This window comes from Nannospalax galili, unplaced genomic scaffold (assembly GCF_000622305.1).
Source record: "Nannospalax galili isolate Female #2095 unplaced genomic scaffold, S.galili_v1.0 scaffold772, whole genome shotgun sequence".
NCBI classification, from domain to species: domain Eukaryota; kingdom Metazoa; phylum Chordata; class Mammalia; order Rodentia; family Spalacidae; genus Nannospalax; species Nannospalax galili.
The window spans coordinates 2,768,546-2,785,970 of record NW_008332097.1 but is presented as its reverse complement, the minus strand read 5'-3'; the positions used below and the strand labels follow the sequence as shown (position 1 = coordinate 2,785,970).

Sequence of the window (17,425 nt, the reverse complement as noted above, 5' to 3'; positions counted from 1 at the left end):
ACGTGGGTGCTGGGATTTGAACCTGGGTCTTCTGCAAGAACAACCAGAGTTCTTAACTGCTGAGCCATCTCTCCAGCCCATACTATTTTTTTTTATCTTTTGCAATACTGGATAAGTGTCTTTGTTCGTGCGTTTATACTTAGCTTTCACTATTTTTTAAATGTGTTAATATTGTAAATTAAGTAAATATATACTAAGCAAGATAAAATAATGTGTGCCAAATATATTAAATATATTCAACACCAACTATATATAAAATATATTTAATATAAATTATATAATTAAATAAGTTATATTACTATGTAATTATATATAAGTGTTCTGGTTTCAGGGGCTGAAGAGATGGTTCAGTGGTTAAGAGCACTGACTGCTCTTGCAGAGGAGCCAGGTTGGAATCCCAGCTCCCACATGGTGGTTAACAACCATCCGCAACTCCAGTTCCAGAGGATCTGATGCATTCTTCTGACTTCCGCAGGCATTGCACAACATGGGTATACTTACACACATTCAGGAAATACACTTATACACATAAAATAAAAATAATAAATAAAATACTTTTTATTATTTTTATTTTTTGTGTATGAATGTATTGCCTGCATGTATAAATAAAATATTTTAAAAATAAGTGTTCTAGTTTCATTCCTGTTGTGGTGAAAATACCCTGACAAGTAACTCAGGGCAGGAGGAGTTATTTGGTTTACAATTCCAAGTTACAGTCCATCACTGAGGAGAAGTCAAGGCAGAAACTTAAAGCAGGTCACATCATATCCACAGTCAAGAACAGAAAGAAAAACAAAAAAACAAAAAAAAAGCATGCACACGTGCTTGTGCTCAGCTAGCTTTCTCCTCTCATGCTGCTCAGGACCCCAGCCCTAGGAATGGTGCTGCCCACAATGGGCTGGGTCTTCCTACATCAGTTGTCAAGACAATTCTCCACAGACATGCCCACAGGCCAACCTGATGTAGGTAATTCCTCCTGAAGACTCTCTTCCCAGGTTAAAACTAACCAGCACATTAAGTATTTAACGAAAATATTAAATGTTTAATAAAAGTATATAATTAATTTGAATCAGAAGTTTGCAGGGGTGTTTTATTTTGGTTTGAAATGTCATCAGGCTCCATCAGGGGTTGTGGACACAGAAAATAATGAAACCACAGAAAACAGGGGAGTTTAGAAGTCTGGTGGGAATACCTACGTTCACTCAGAAAGATGTGCCCATGGTTGTTTTGAATCTCATGTATCCCAAACCAGCCCAGGGCTTGTTATGTAGCCCAGGATTATCTTGAATGTCTAATCTTCCTGTCTCCACCTCCCCAGTGCTAGTATTACAAGTGTGAGCCACCACATCCAGTTTATGCAGAGGTCTAACCCAGGACTTTGTACAAGCACCCTACTAACTGAGCTACATTCCCTAGCCTGTTTTTGTTTTTGAGACAGGGTCTCATGATCCTCCTGCCTCAGTCTCTCAAGTGCTGGGATTACAGATGAGTCACCAGGCCCAACTGGAACACCCTTTTCTGACCACCTGAGTTAAGAGCTCTCTGTCCAAGGCTGGAGAGATGGCTTATAGTTTAAGAGCACTGGTTGCTCTTGAAGAAGACCTGCATTCGATTCCTAGCATCCACATGGAGGGTAACAACCATCCTTAACTCCAGTTCCAGGGGAATCCAATGCCCTCTTCTGACCTCTGTAGGCATTGCACAACACAGTTGTACTTACACACGTAGGCAATACACTCATACACACAAAATAAAAATAATAAATAAAATACTTTTTAAAAAAAAGTTCTCTGTCCTAGGGCTGGAGAGATGGCTCAGCAGTTAAGAGCACTGACTGCTCTTTCAGAGGACCAGGGTTCAATTCCCAGCACCCACAAGGCAGCTAACAACTGTCTGTAACTCCAATTCCAGGGGAATCCAATGCCCTCTTCTGACCTTCACAGGCATTGTATGACATGGATGCACCTGTAGACAATACCCTCACACACATAAAATAAAAATAATAAATAGGCCAGGCGTGGTGACACAAGCCTTTAATCCCAGCACTCAGGAGACAGAGGCAGGCATCAGATCTCTGTGAGTTCAAGGCCGGCATGGTCTACATAGTGAGCTCCAGGCCAGCTGGGGCTACTGGGAGACCCTGTCTCAAAAAAACCAAAAAAGAAAATTAATAATAATAATAATAACAAATAAAATATGATTTTTTTTTTTTTAAAGAGTTCTCAGTCCTATTTTTCTGGTACTGGTTGATTCTTTCAGAACACTTAATCGCATCTCTAACCCAAAAGACAGAAGACTAGCAACCCACTGCCTGGTCCAAAAATAAGTTCCAGCTCTAAAGCAGGGTACAGTAGTACATGTGTGTGATCCCAGCATTTGGGAAGTAGAGGCAGAAGGATCAGGAGTTCAAAGCCAGAGTTGGCTACATAGTGAAGCCAGCCTGGGCTGCAAGAGGCTATACCTATAAAAATAAAAATAAAAAAAAGAAAGAAAAAGAAGCTGAGGCTCTATCACCACAAGAAAAACAGGTCCTTTCTTTCAATATATCCGGTTTAAACTAGCTTAATACTGGTCCTGTTTGCTGACAAATAATTACCAACAGCTCCCTCTACATAACATTTTAGTTTTTGCTTTGTTTTTGAGACAAGGTCTCACTTTGTAACCCTGACTGGCCTGGAACTAGCTATGTAGGCCAGACTGGCCTGAAGTTCTCAGAGATCCGCCTGCCTCTGCCTCTTGCATGCTAGAATTAAAAGCCTGTGCCACCATGCCCATTCTGTTTAGTTTCTGAGACAGTCTCTACATTGTATATTACTAAAGACAAGTCTAATTTCACATTTACGTGCTATTTACTTCTAATATCTAACATATAATACATAATACAGTAAGTGGCAGAATGATCTGAAAATATAAGCTAGGTGTGGAGAATCATGCCTATGATTTCATTATCTTTCCAGCACTGGAGAGCTGAGGCAAGAAGACCAGTAGAGTCCGAAGACAGCTTTGTTACACAGCAAGACCCTGCTCAAAATAACAGAAACTTCTCAAATATTAGCTAGTAGTCACAGGAATTAGCTAGTAATCATAAGATTCTACCAACCATTTTCAGTGAGCTATGCATTAAACAAGAAAGGGATAGCAAAGGGCAGCCATACTCCCAAAGGGCAGGAAAAGCAACTTTACTAAATCCAGGTAATTGTACAAAGGAAAGGGGAAAGATGGACCCAGCAAACAGCTATGACAGATCAGAAGGACGTTTGCCACTCAGTAAAAGGCAAGCCCAAGGTCTCGAACAAAAGTTTTAGGGGAATATTAAAGACACTAGCACTTCTGTTGCATACCAGGTCAAGGCAAAATACTTAACTGAAGGGCTGAAGGGTACAGCAGATGGCAGAGCACTTGCCTGGCACGCGTGGGTTCAATCCCCAGTACTGAAAAAACATGTACCGGAGAAAAATCTAGCAGCACTTGGCAATGCTGCAGAGGTCAGAAAAGATAATGAAGAAACTGTCAACAGTTACTTTCTGAAGAACCATTAATTATAATTAAACAACAATAGAAAAAGTGATAAACCATATAGTAACAAGGGTTAGTTGAAAGCAATCATCTGTAGGGCATGCAATTCATGAGACTGGTTCAAACCAGAGGACTATGAGATTTAGATGGAAATCACAGGAAGATTGCCAAAGAGGCAGCTTTGATTTGGAAATGGGGAAGTGCTGAAAAGATTGCGACATCCCAGTTCTTGGCCCTGCCTAGGACGTTACTTAGTCATCAGGCTCCATCAAGGGCTTGTGGACACAGAAAATAATGAAACCACAGAAAACATGGCGGCTTAGGAGAGGTCTGATAGGAACACCCACGTTCATTCAGAAAGACATTCAGAAAGATGTGTCCATGGTTGTTTTGAGTATTACACACAAGTTATAATACATTTTAGGTCAGGCTTCATGCTGTGTAAAAGCCTGGCTGTTTCACTCATTCATACAAGTATTTATGAATCACCTACTCTGTGGCAGAGACCACCCCTGAGGTGCTTGGGATACACCAATAAATGAAGCAGGCATTCCAGTCAGGGAGAGACAGACTGTAAGCCATGCAATCAATCATACAACATGCTAAAAAGTTGTAAATATTGGAGGGAGAGGAAGAGAGAACACCAGTGTGAAAGAAGGAACTATTTTAGAGGAGAGGTGGCCAGGCAAGGTATGTGCAGCAACTTAGGAAACTGAGGTAGAAGAATTGCTAGAACCCAGGAATACAAGGCAAGCCTGAGCACCATGGTGAGAATACACCTCAAAAACAAATGGGCTTGGGATGTAGCTCAGTGGTAGTATGCTTACCTACCATGCACAAAGCCCTGGGTGTGACCCCTAGCACCACATAAAACCTGACTTAGTGACACATACCCATAAATAATCCCACCACTCCAAAGACTGAGGCATGCTTGCCAGACCTGAGTATGGAGGGTGAGGGGGGAGAGCAATGAAGGAATTGGGGGGGGGGGTTCATTGACTAGTTTTAAGTTAGAAAGAGCAAGACAATTTACCCATCCTTGAGAAGTATGAGAACACAGGTACCATTATTTCATTTCAGGGCCCAGGTGCTCCTGACAGCTCCTGCTGGAGATGTACCTGCTAGCTTCCCCTCCAGGTTCATTAATATCATCTGAACTGGGAGATTCTATTACTCACTGGCAAATCTCCACATACCTTGGGGTAGATTCTGGAACCCATGATATGGGGCAAAATGTGAAGGAGGTCCCTGGACAAAACTATTGCTTGCACCATTTGGGGAGAGCTGGCTTGTAATTGGATTCCCTCTGCTCTGCAAACCAGTTTCATTAGAGGTAGTTCCCAGGACTCTGGGCTACCTGCCCTCCTTCTTCAGCCCTGAGCTCTGTTACACCCCCAGCCTATCAGAAAAACCATGCAGCTGGGCCTTCTACTCTGGGAACCTGATATTGTCCTTCCTCTTTTTGGATTTCTTGGTTTATCAACTTACCTCTTTCTTTTAGTAAGTATCTAAGAGTACCTTCTAATCATGAAAATACTTTTTTTTCTTCTTTTTTTCTTCACTGTCTACTATAGGGTATGGCCTTGATGGAGGGGTGGGGGCAGATTCTGCTTGTGTGGCTGCTGAGCACTGAGCTCTATTCACTTGTAAAAGGAAGCCCTAGGGGGCTGGAGAGATGGCTCAGCAGTTAAGAACACTGGTTGTTCTTGCAGAAGACGGGGTTTGAATCCCAGCACCCACATGGCAGCTAACAACTGTCCATAATTCCACTCCAGGGGATCTGACAGCTGCTTCTGACCTCTGCAGGCATTGCATGACACGGGTGCACTTACCTACATGCAGGCAATACATGCATACACTAAAAATTAAAAAAAAAATTTTTAAGAAGGAAGCCCTGGCCTAGTATGCTCTAGGCCCCTGGGTTCAATCACCAACATGTTTAAAAATAAATAACACAGCAAGTTTAATACTTTAAAGGACACTAAAGCAGAAAAAGATGGTGGTCACCATGCTACTCTTCCTCTTTCTGTCCCTACCATACCTCATCACGCCGTGTTCTCAGAGGTCTGGCTGCTACAGGACCTTGGTTCCTGCCACACTTCACTACAATGTCATTCTATCTCCTCTAGCCAACGAATTCTGGTAAAATACTTATGGAAAACAGAGGATGCCAACTAAGTAAGTATGATGCATAATACATATCCATGGAATGAAAAAATGCTGTCTTTTAGATGAAGAGCCTGCTCTCTGCAGTAGGCTGCTCACAGTAACCCAAGTATATCGAGGAATGTGAATATTACTGACTCCGGGGCTGGAGAGATGGCTCAGCAGCTAAGAGCATTCACTGCTCTTACAGAGGACCCAGGATCGATTCCCAGCACTAGCATGGTGACTAACAACTGTCTGTAACTCCAGTTCCGGGGAATCCAACACCCTCTTCTGACCTCCATGGGCACTGCATGACATGGGTGCACTTACATACATTCAGGCAATTCACTCATACATATAAAATAAAAATAATAAATAAAAATTGAGCCGGGTGTGGTGGTGCACGCTTTTAATCCCAGCACTTGGGAGGTAGTCAGGTGGATCTCTGTGAGTTAAAGGCCAGCCTGGTCTACGTAGTAAGTTCCAGGACAGCTGGGCTATAGGGAGACCCTGTCCCAAAAAGACCCAAAAATAAATAAATAAATAAAAATCGAAAAAAAATTACTCAACGCAAATATTGCCTACTTCCAAGAAACTTCCTCTGTGTTCTGAGCATATATATTTGCAATACTGTGCCACACCATAAGTGTACAGAAGTATGTGGCAGTGTTGAAAAACTCATATCATATATAATGATTACAACTACTTAATATCAGGCAATAAGGTCCTAATAAAACTGCACAAGTTTGATGTATTATATTCTTCTATACCAACAACTTCTAATTCACATAGCCAGCTCCAGAATCTGTACTCCATTTTCAACAGAGCACTGTACTCTCCCTAACAGTGTCATTGCCTACACCTTGGTGATTCAAGGCAGTGTTTTTCTTCATAAGTAGCACAACTAAGTTGTTTTTTGTTTTTGTTTTTTTAATGGAAAATAGAGTCTGCATACATTGGCAACCGCCTTTCAGGAAAAGCCTGATATTATGAAGAGACTCCTGGATTCCCACTAGCCGAAGAGACCACACAAGACAATTCTTTCCTGGAATAGGGTAGTGAGGTAAGAATTTGAAGCTGGGGGCTGGAGAGATGACTTGGAGAGATGACTCAGAGACTAAGAGCACTGGCTGCTCTTGCAGACCTGGGTTCAGTTCTCAGCACCCACAAAAAGCTAACAACAGTCCATAACTCCAGTTCCAGGGGATCCAGTGCCCTCTTATGGCCTCCATGGGCATGACACAACACAGGTGCACTTACATACATGCAGGCAAAACACTCGTGCACATAAAATAAAAATAAATTAATTTTGCCTGGTATGGTGGTGCATGCCTTTAATCCCAGCACCTGAGAGGCAGAGGCAGGCATCAGATCTCTGTGAGTTCAAGGCCAGCCTGATCTACATAGTGAGTTCCAGGCCAGCTTGACTCAAAAAAACCGAAAAAAAAAAAAAAAGGCCAAAAAAATTAATCTTAAAAAATGTTTTTTAAATAATTCAAAGCTGGGGTGCCAGGCCTGGTGGCAGAAATCTTCACTCTCAACTACTCAGATGACTAAAGAAAATGGATCTCAAGTTCAAGTCCTGCCAGGGCTATGGAGTGATTTCAAGGCACTGAAACATTCTGGGCTTTTGTAATCTAGATAACCCCAAGGTAAATCAGCAACCACAGGCTTCTTCCCTGGGCAGGTCTAAAGCAGCAAGATTATCTATGTGGAGAAACATATCACAGATATGAGCTAGTAGAACACAGAACAAAACAGAACATCAGGCATGGGACCTACTGCTAATAAAGTTGTAGTCCCCCATTGAGTTTTCTGTCACCAAGTCCTCACATTTGGGATTGTTCAATGACAACTTTGTCTTGAGAAAGCTATTGAGAAGATGGGCCTAATTTTGGCAAGGATTGGCTGTCCTGAGAACCATGTCATTATTTTTAAAAAATAAAGAACAAAAAGAAATATTTCAGGCACCTTTTCCAAAGTCATCATGTGAATATTAATGCTGACATAGATCCCTACTTTCAGAAATATGAATGTTTTATGGAAGCTTGAAAACCCCAAAGCAGGTAGATCTCTGTGTGTTTGAGGCCAGCCTGTCTACATAACAAGTTCAGGACAGCCAGGGCTACAAAGTAAGACTGTATCTTAACAGCAACAACAACAACAAAAGTCTTCTGTTTCATTAACTGTTTTTCTTTGGGGGGGGGGGTATTTTGAGACAGGATCTTGCTATGTAGCCCTGGCTGCCCTGAAATTCTTTATGTAGACCAGACTGGGTTCTAATTTATGATAATCCTCTTGCTTCTGCCTCCTGAGTACTGAGATTTACAAGCACGTAATGTCACGCTTGGCAGTATTTCTCTTTTCATTTGACCTATGAAATATTTTTTTAAATGGTTGAGTCAGGGGCTGGAGAGATGGCTCAGTGGTTAAGAACACTGGTTGTTCTTGCAGAAGACCCGGGTTCGAATCCCAGAACCCACATGGCAGCTAACAACTGTCCATAACTCCAGTTCGAGGGGATCCAATGGCCTCTTCTGTCCTTGCAGGCATTGCACAACAAGGGTGCACTTACCTACGTGCAGGCAATACACTCACACACATAAAATAAAATAATAAATAAAAAAAAAATATATATATGTAATGATTGAGTCAGGGCTGGAGAGATGGCTCAGCAGTCAAGAGCAGTGACTGCTCCTGCAGAAAACCTGGGTTCAGTTCCCAGCACCCACATGGCAGCTAACATGTCCATAACTCCCATTCCAGGGGATACAACATCCTTTTTCTGGCCTTCATGGGCATTGCACAACATAGATGCACTAACATACATGTAGGCAAAACACTCATACACAGAAAAAAAATTTTTTTTTAATTCATACACACAAAATAACATTTTTAAAAAATAATTGGGGGGGCTGGAGAAATGGCTCAGTAGTTAAGAGCACTGGCTATTCTTCCAGAGGACAGGGTTCAAATCCCAGCATTCACATAGTGGCTAACAACCATCTATAACTCCAGTTTCAGGGGATCTGATGCCCTCTTCTGGCTTCTACAGGCTTTGTATGACACGGGTGCACTTACATACATACAGACAAAGCACTCATACACACAAAATAAAAATAAATTAAAAAAAATTTTTTTTAATGACTGAGCCAAGCTGGATGTGGAGGCAGAGGCAGGCAGATCTCTGTGAGATCAAGGCCAGCCTGGACTACATAGCAAGTTCTAGGTCAGCTGGGGCTACAGGGAGAACAGGGAGACCTTGTCTTTAAAAAATGAAAAACAAAAAATGAGAGACTGAGGGAAGAAGTTACCTGACATCAACCTCTGATGTCCACATGCACACACGAGCACACACACATACATGCACATGCACACACACAAATGGTGTCATATAGTCCTGGCTCAGTCATGGTCTGTGTGTGTGTGTGTGTGTGTGTGCGTGTGTGTATGTGTAGGGCTTCCCACATGCTAAGCACATGTTTTACCACTTAGCTACACTCCCAGCCCCAAGGAAGATATTTTTATGATAATTTTTACAGGTTGGCATTTCCTTGTCGGGTATAGGTACCCGGTGTCCCTGTTTCAGTTGCACAATATACTGCATTCATTGCACACACACCCATGGTGCATTGGTATGCATAGTTAGCTCTTACTCACCTACAGGAGGATACCCATCCTTTCTGAGAACAGGTCATCTTCTACCCATACTCAGGGAGTTTGCCCAGACTTGGTTATGAGACAAATGAAGCTCAATCAGTCAGTAAACTAAAGCTGTCAGAGACCCCTGCCATCCAACAGACATTCAGTCCCATTACTGCCTTAGTGTTGAGCCTCCAGGTTCCTAAGAACCACAAGCACACAGTATCCCCAAAGACAAACAGTGAGCTGAGGAGACTAGAAAGATACTGTTTTCTTGATTAATATGCCTGATTTATAATCTCAAAAAAAAAAAAAAAGTATATACATTTTCAGAACCAGGAACCAGAAGGAACCAAAAGACTGCTAATTTCCTAAGACCCAAGGGGTTCCAGGGGCTCCCTTAAGTACTCTGTCTTCTAAACGCCATCTGTCTTTTGCCTTCAGCAATATAGTGATTCTGCATTGTTTCTAAAACAACCCAAAGACCTTCTAAACTACCTATCTACTTTATGTTTTTTCTGTTTGTTTTGGGGTTTTTTTTTTTTTTGGTCTTTTTGAGACAGGGTCTGCCTGAAATACCAGCTGGCCTGGGCCTCACTATGTAGACCAGGCTGGCCTTGAACTCACAGAGCACCTGCCTCTGCCTCCGGAGTGCTGGGATAAAAGATATGCACCACCACAGCCAGCTGCTTTATGTTATTTTATGAACATATGAACCACATATATTGAAACACATATGCAAATCATTTTTAAATAATCTTAAATTCCTAAAAAAAACAAAAACTGGTGTTTCAAACAAAAGAACAGTCATATGGCTGGGTTTAGGGACACACTCCAGGACTCCAAGTTTGTGGGAAGTGGAGGAAGGAGGACTGAAAGTTCAAGGTCATCCTCAGCTATATAGCAAGTTCAAAGCCAGCCTATGCAACATGAAACCCTGTCTCAAAAGAATAAACATGAAAATGCTCATAGGGTCTATGTAAATTTCATAAACAGTGCTAACAAAATTTTTCTCAGGTGTTCTTAGTGCAATGTAGGGGAAAGGCCTAGGTGGGAGTGTGTTCGAAGGGACATGGGCCTTTTGCAGTTTCCTTTGCTTGCATCTTGAATTCATTCAAATTAGTATCTATAGCAGCATTAGGAACATTCAAATTCTAGATGAGATGGAGGAGTCCAGCATGGTAGCTCACACCTGTAATCTTAACACTCAGGAGTCTGTGCCAAAAGCTTTGCAGTGATCTTGAAGCCAGCCTAGACTACAGAGTGAGACTCTGTCTCAAACAACAACAGCAGCAAAACTAGACAGGGAGAGGGAGCAGGAGACCCACAGGACACAGAGAGACAGCTACAGACAGACATGACAGAGGCCAGCCTCAATTGCCCACAGAGGCCAGTTTGCCTATAGTAGTTGAGGGCATCGGTAATCTCCAGGTGAGCTTCTGGCACATGCCATAGTACTGGCACATTCAGAACTCACCTGTTTCTTAGTCACTTATTTCTTCACTCTTTTTCTACTTTCAATGGAAAATTCCACCCCTACATCATTTCCAGAAGCAAAGACAAGACAGTCTTAAAAGGGGAAGTTGGGTAGGTTTATAATCCCAGCTATTCAAGAGGCTGAGGCAGAACTGTAAATCAAGGCCAACCCAGGCAATTAATTTAGTGAGACCTTGGTTTCAAATAAAATGAAAAAGAGCTGGGGATATAGTTCAGTGGTAGAGTGCTGGACCGGCATGTGCAAAGCCCTAGGTTCAAAACCATGTGCTGAAGGAGATCCAAGGAGAAAGTATCTCCTGCCCCACTCTACCTCCTCTTCTGGACACAAAAGCCAACAGAATGAAGGGGAAGCAACTGTGAGAGAAACAACCAATCAGAAACAAAGCTCAGACCCTGAAAGGGTCTGAATTCAGTGAACTCAGGGCTACACACAGAAGGTGTGCATTTTCCTCCCGACTCTCTCAGCAACTTGAGATGGATTCTAAGGAGTACCCCCTACCCCTACCCCCAGGTCTTCTATCTTGGAACCCAAGTCCTGTGTACATTGCTCTGAAGCAGGTATTCTCAGCAAATGGTTGTTTTAACTAACAAACACCCCTATATTTATTTGTTGTTGTTTTGGGGTGGGGGGTTTTTTTGAGATGAGGGTCTCCCTGTAGCCTCCCCAGTTGGTCTGGAATGCCCTATGTAGACCTGGCTGGCCCCAATCTCACAAAGATCCACCTGCCTCTTTCTCCCCAGTGGCGAGATTAAAGGCGTGAGCCCACCAAGCCTGGCATCTCTTCTGATATGAAATCAAGGAATCAATATTGTCATAAGACATAGAGACTGTTCCCAAGAGGAAGAATCTCTCTCTTAATCAAGTCAAGAGTTAAAAGATCCCAATATAATCTTGAACTTGGAATCATTGACAAGTGCTTCAAGCTACATTTAATCTGTTCATTATAGCTCTGAAAAAGTTATGCATGCAAACTCTATACTCACAATGAAAGTATCTTTTTTCAAGATTATATATCCTAGCATGGATACTGCACCCAGATCCAATTTTAGGGTGAGCTCCCGTTCCCTCACCAGCACCAAAAGTCTACTCTTGGACAGTCCAGAAGAGGTAGGAGAGGACTTGAGTTGAGCTGTCTGAAACAGGCAAATGTTTTCCTGTACTATTCAAAGTTTAATCATCTGGGACATGATTCACTTTGAATCTTGAACTTTATGAGCAGAATTTGGGGGGCTGCAGAGATGGCTCAGCAGTTGAGTGCTGGCTGCTCTTGCAGAGACCTGGGTTCAGTTCCAGCACCTACATGGTGGCTAACAACTATCAGTAACCCCAGTTCTAGGGTATCTGATGCCCTCTTCTGACCTCTGCAGCCACTGTACAACAGGGGTGCACTTACATACACACATGCAGGCAGTACACTCATACACATAAAATACAGTGAATTAAAAAAAAAAAATTTTAAGTAGAATTTGGAGGCTGGGCATGGTGGTACACACCTTTAGTCCCAGCGCTCAGGAGGCAGAGGCAGGCATCAAATCTCTGTGAGTTCAAGGACAGCCTGGTCTACATAGTGAGTTCCAGGCCAGCTGGGGCTACAGGGAGAAAACAAAAAAGCAAAAAAATCAAAAAACAAAAAGACAAAAAGAACAAACCAACAAAAAAACAAAGAGTAGAATTTGGGGAGATGGGTGTGGTTTTAGCTGAGGTAGGAAGACTGGGAAAAACTGAGGGCAGCCTAGGCACACAGTAAGAACTTATCTCAAAGAAAAAGGGGGGAAAAGTACAATTTTAGGGCTGGAGGGAGGGGTGGTTCAATGGTAGAGTGACTTGCCTACTCTCTGTAATAAGGTCCTGGGTTAGATTCCCAGACCTGCAGGGGAGGGAGGAATGGAATTTAGAAGAAAACTCAATCATTATGGAAGAACAATTTGATCTACATTAACCTTTTCGAAAATCATTGCTTAAAACAGGTTGCACTAGTAATGGAAGGGTTTAAAAGGCATGTTCTTATCACATGAGGAAAATGAGAATAGTCTTTCTTTTTTTCTAATTTGTGGCAGTCTCACCGTGGAGCCCAGACTGGCACTCACAGTCTTAAGTGCTGGGATTATAAAGAACATTTTCAAGTAAGCTTTCTTAATTATTTCATCTTCAGTATTATCAGTAGATTTAGCAAAAAAGTGGAACTCTGTCTTCTAAACAAATGAATTAATAAATAGTACAGTTTTAAAAACTAAATAGCCAGGCATGGTTGTTCATGGGTATAATTCTAGCACTTGAGGCAAGACAGTCATAAGTTGCAGGCCAGCATGGGCTAGATAGTGAGACCCTATCTCAAAACATAAATGTGTTGACTATTAGCACTAGAGAGGGCTAGCGAGATGGCTAAGTGGGTAAAGGCATTTACTGTGCAAGTCTGGCAACCCAAGTTGAATCCACCTGAAAAGGTAGAAGGAGATAATCTACTCCACAAAGTCGTCCTCTGACCTTACACACACGCAAATAATAATAATAATATTTTTAAAACTATATAGGCTGGAGAGATGGCTCAGTGGTTAAGAGTACTTGCTGCTATTCCAGAGGATCTGAGTTCAGGTCCCCACACCCATATCAGGCAGTTCATAGCCACCTCTTCTGGCCTCTGAGGACACATACACACAGGGCAGACACACAAACACACATAAATAAAAGTAATAAATCTTAAACAAAAAACTAAAGATATTAGCATAAAATTATGCTAAATTCTCAATCCTATACAGTTCTAAAAAGGCAATAATGAACAGAAAAATAAATCTTCAGGATTTGATTTCAGAATTCATGTAAAAACACATACCCACACACACATCTCTGCTGGCACAACAGTACACACTTATGATCTCACCTACTCAGAAGACTGAAGCAGGCGGTTCACATGTTTAGGGCCAGTCTGAACAATGTAAAAGGACACTGTCTCAAAATAAATACTAAATAAACAATGAAATTAAAAGAGCTGGGAGTATGGCTCAGTGGTAAAACACTTGCCTGGAATGTTAAAAACCCTGAATTCAGCCCTCAGTATGGAGGCAGATTTAAAGCAAGCTCCTTTGTGGTGCTGCAGATTGAATCCAGGAGCTCACAAGGATAGGCAAGATTTCTATCACTGAGCACAGTCCTAGCACTAAAAACATACTAGATGAAATTAGCAACCTACCTAGTCAGACAGAGCTACACTGGTGACTTAGCTATTACCACCTTATCTTGTCTTCATTTGACCGATACTCAAAGTTAATAATGAAGCCAGTATGTGTGATTCTCCCAGGATGTAATACCCTGTGAAATCAGAGGCCTACAGTGTATACATCAGAACAGGGGAAAGTCAAGGTGGACATAAAAATTTTAAAACCCTAATTATCATTCCTGTCTTCCTCCAGTTTCCCTCTTAAAGGGCTGTGCTGTCTATTTGTTTCCTCTGAAGTTATCACACATGGTTCTGACAGACAACTTCTTAATTGAATAGCAACTTGAATCCTACAAAAGTGCTACCTTCTCTTGGCTGGGAACTTTGGCCCATCTAGGGGTTGTGTTCTATGCAGCTGACAACCTTTACCTTTTAGAATTGGTACCTGCAATTCTCAAAACACTTGTGATCTTATGGCCATGCTTTGGTGCTCAAAACTTTGGCAGTCCCTTTAAGTCATATGGCCAACCCTTTGCTTTCCTTGGTGTGATTCCACATTAAGGAATCATTATGTAGCCTTGATTGGCCTGGAACTCCCTATGTAGTCAGGCTGGCCTCGAACCTATAGCAGATCCTTCTGCTTCGGCCTCCCCCACGCTAGGATTACAGAAATTATTCACCATGCCCCACTTTCCACCAAGACTTTTTTTCTTTTTTTTGGGGGGGGGGCTTTTTGAGACAGGGTCTCCTGATAGCACCAGCTGGCCTGGAACTCACTATGTGGACCAGGCTGGCCTTGAACTCACAGAGATCCGCCTGCCTCTGCCTCCCAAGTACTGGGACTAAAGGTATGCCACCACGACCAGCCTCCACCAAGACTTTTAAGAGTACTTCTTTTGAGATAGGGTCTTGCTCTGTAACTCGGGCTGTCCCCGAACTCTCCATCCCCCTATCTCGGCCTCCCCAGTGCTGCAGTTGTAGCTATGAAGTACCATCCCTAGCCTAAGAATACATTTTTATTTTATTTATTTAGTTTCATGTCTTTATTTACTTATTTTGTGTGTGCATGTCTGTAGGTACATGGGTGCCACTGCTCATGAGTGGAAGTCAGAAGACAACTTGGGAGGGAGTTGGTTCTTTCCTATACCATGTGTGTTGCCAGGACTGAACTCAGATCCTCAGGCTTGGCAGCAAGTGCCCCTATCAGCTGAGCTGTCTTGCCAGTCCCGAGAATACATTTTAAAACTGTATTCCTTCTAACAAAAATCAAGTGAGATCAAGTGAGTCACTAGAATACTAGGGGCAGGGGAGTATTTTGACTTTTACTTTAAATCAGTAATGGAAAAAAACAAAAATTAATCAGTTAAAGGCCTATAAGTATCTTGAAGACAGAATCTTTTTATCACTTTGATAAACCTTAAGAAAGAAGCCACATCTCCAAGTGCTTAAGGACAGTACTCAGGAGTCTTTCAAGGCCAGGAGTGGTGGTACAGGGCTTTAATCCCAACACCTGGGACCCAGAGGCAGTGGGATTTCTGCAAGTTCAAGGCCAGTCAGGTCCACATAGTGAGTTCCAGGCCAGTTGGGACTACAGAGAGACCCTATCTCAAAAATAAACAAACAAAAAAAGTGATTCAACTTTTACCTAATTAAAAGAGGTCATTAAAAAAAAACAAAAAAACTTCCATTTCCATTCATTTTAGCTGATTTCTAAATACCCGGTGACTACAAACTTGTCAGCTGTCATAATTGGTAGGCCCTGCCCTTTTCTCCAGATTCAACAGCTAATCCTCTCTGGGTGTTGCCTTCAGAGGTAAATCACGGCAGGAAGACCCCCCTCTGCTTTGGTTAACACTTAAATGAGATGCCCCAAATCACCACCAAATCCGAACTATCTCGGCAAATAATGGCTCTGGTCACCTGTGCCTCAGAGCAGCCCAATCACGTTTTACTAAGGGTGGAAAAAAAAAATTAGTTTCTTCTATGGAAAAAGACTCATCTACAGGAAACGTGATGCGGCTGACTGTATGATTATCTGCTTTTCCAAAAGCTGACGCTTTAAAAATCTTTTTAGAAACCCTTTAACTTCCCACTAAATTTACCAGAGTCGGAAGGAAGGCGGTCGAATGAGAGATAAGAACTAAAGAGCGCAGAAAAAGAGAAAACTTTGTTTCGAGAACTGAGACAGTACGGTAGCTTCAGGCACAGTAGTTAGGGTTGCCCAAACCCACCTTACCTTGGAAAGCACTTGGCGTCGCCCCCTTCGGAAACGAACCCAGCTCACAGCCCAGCAGCCATCGAGCTGGGAAGTCACCTACAACATCTTTTCTACAGCAAAGCAAAATAAGGAGGGTCGGGGCTCCTTCCCTCCGTGCAGCTCAGAACCACGACCGTTCTAGACTTGACCTCTCCCAGGCTCCGGGAACTGCAGATGGTCACAGTTCCTTAACCTGGGAGACCTGCGGGGCGACCTGCACGGAGGCGGCGAGCTTGCTGGAGCCTGGCCTCGGGGCGTCCCGGGTGGGGCAGCGCGGACCCGGCGGGGCTGCAGGGTCGGGTCCCGGGAGCGCGGCGACGTCCTGCAGCTGGCGGTGGCTCTGCCGTCCCGGCTCTTCCCGGTTCCCTCCCTCCGCCTCCTGCCCTCCCCCAGCCGAGGCCATCCGCCTCACAGTAGCAAGGTTGTCTCCGTCTACTCCCTTCCCTTAAACTCACCAAACCAGATTTTTACTCCCAACACCGGCAACTTCCCGTAAATCTGCACTGAAATTTTATCCTGCTCGCTGAGCCTCGGCTGGCTGAAGGCCAGTGCAACATTCCTGGTGTTTGAGGAGCGCAGATACCTTAGCTGAAGGCTTCAAAAAATCAATTTTACCCCCTCCCCGCCCCCCGTGGAGAGATTTTGGAACTATCTCGCTCCAAAAGTTCCATCCCTTTCTGACACCCAGAAGGGACCCCAGAGGTGGCACCTGCTCTACCTGGGGCAGCTGTGAACAGAGCTTCCGGTCACCCTGGGCTGCGAGGACCACCGAGGACCCTGCGGTGACGCCCGGGCCGACTAGGGCCACCCACCCCCGACCTTTGGCGGCGGCAGGTAGGACGGCAGCCGGCCCTGCGACGGGCCTGCAGGAGGCCACCACCTCCCCCGGGTCCCTACCTGGGGTCGAGCATGGCGAGCGCAGGCCGGCGTCACGCGGCCGGAGCCCTGACCTCGGCCGGGCCTTCACAGCGGGGCCTGGGGCCTGGGCGCCGCTCCTTCAAAGTGGCTCATTTTAATGCGCTCTGACCTGGTGTTACAGCTGGTTTCTAGAAAGGGAACAAAAACAGCATGAAGAAACTGCAGCCAGGCCTTCTCTTAACGTTGATCTCAGGGGACTTTGCTCCAACCCCGATCCCAATCCCCACTGCTACGAAACCCACCCGAGGGCCGCAGCCCCCGCCCCACCCCACACCCCCATTACCTGTTTATA

General features: G+C 43.7%; 1 protein-coding gene across 2 annotated transcripts in view; it reads right to left on the bottom strand.

Moving 5' to 3' along the window:
• Rbm47 (RNA binding motif protein 47) overlaps positions 1-16,616 on the bottom strand; it is a 192,475-nt gene extending 175,859 nt beyond the window's left edge. The window contains exon 1 of one of the 2 annotated variants that reach the window (XM_029560700.1): positions 16,195-16,616. The gene's annotated coding sequence lies outside the window, so the exon portion shown is untranslated. The remainder of the gene's footprint in view (positions 1-16,194) is intronic. The other variant, XM_029560699.1, reaches the window with a different exon arrangement.
• Positions 16,617-17,425: the final 809 nt, after the last annotated feature.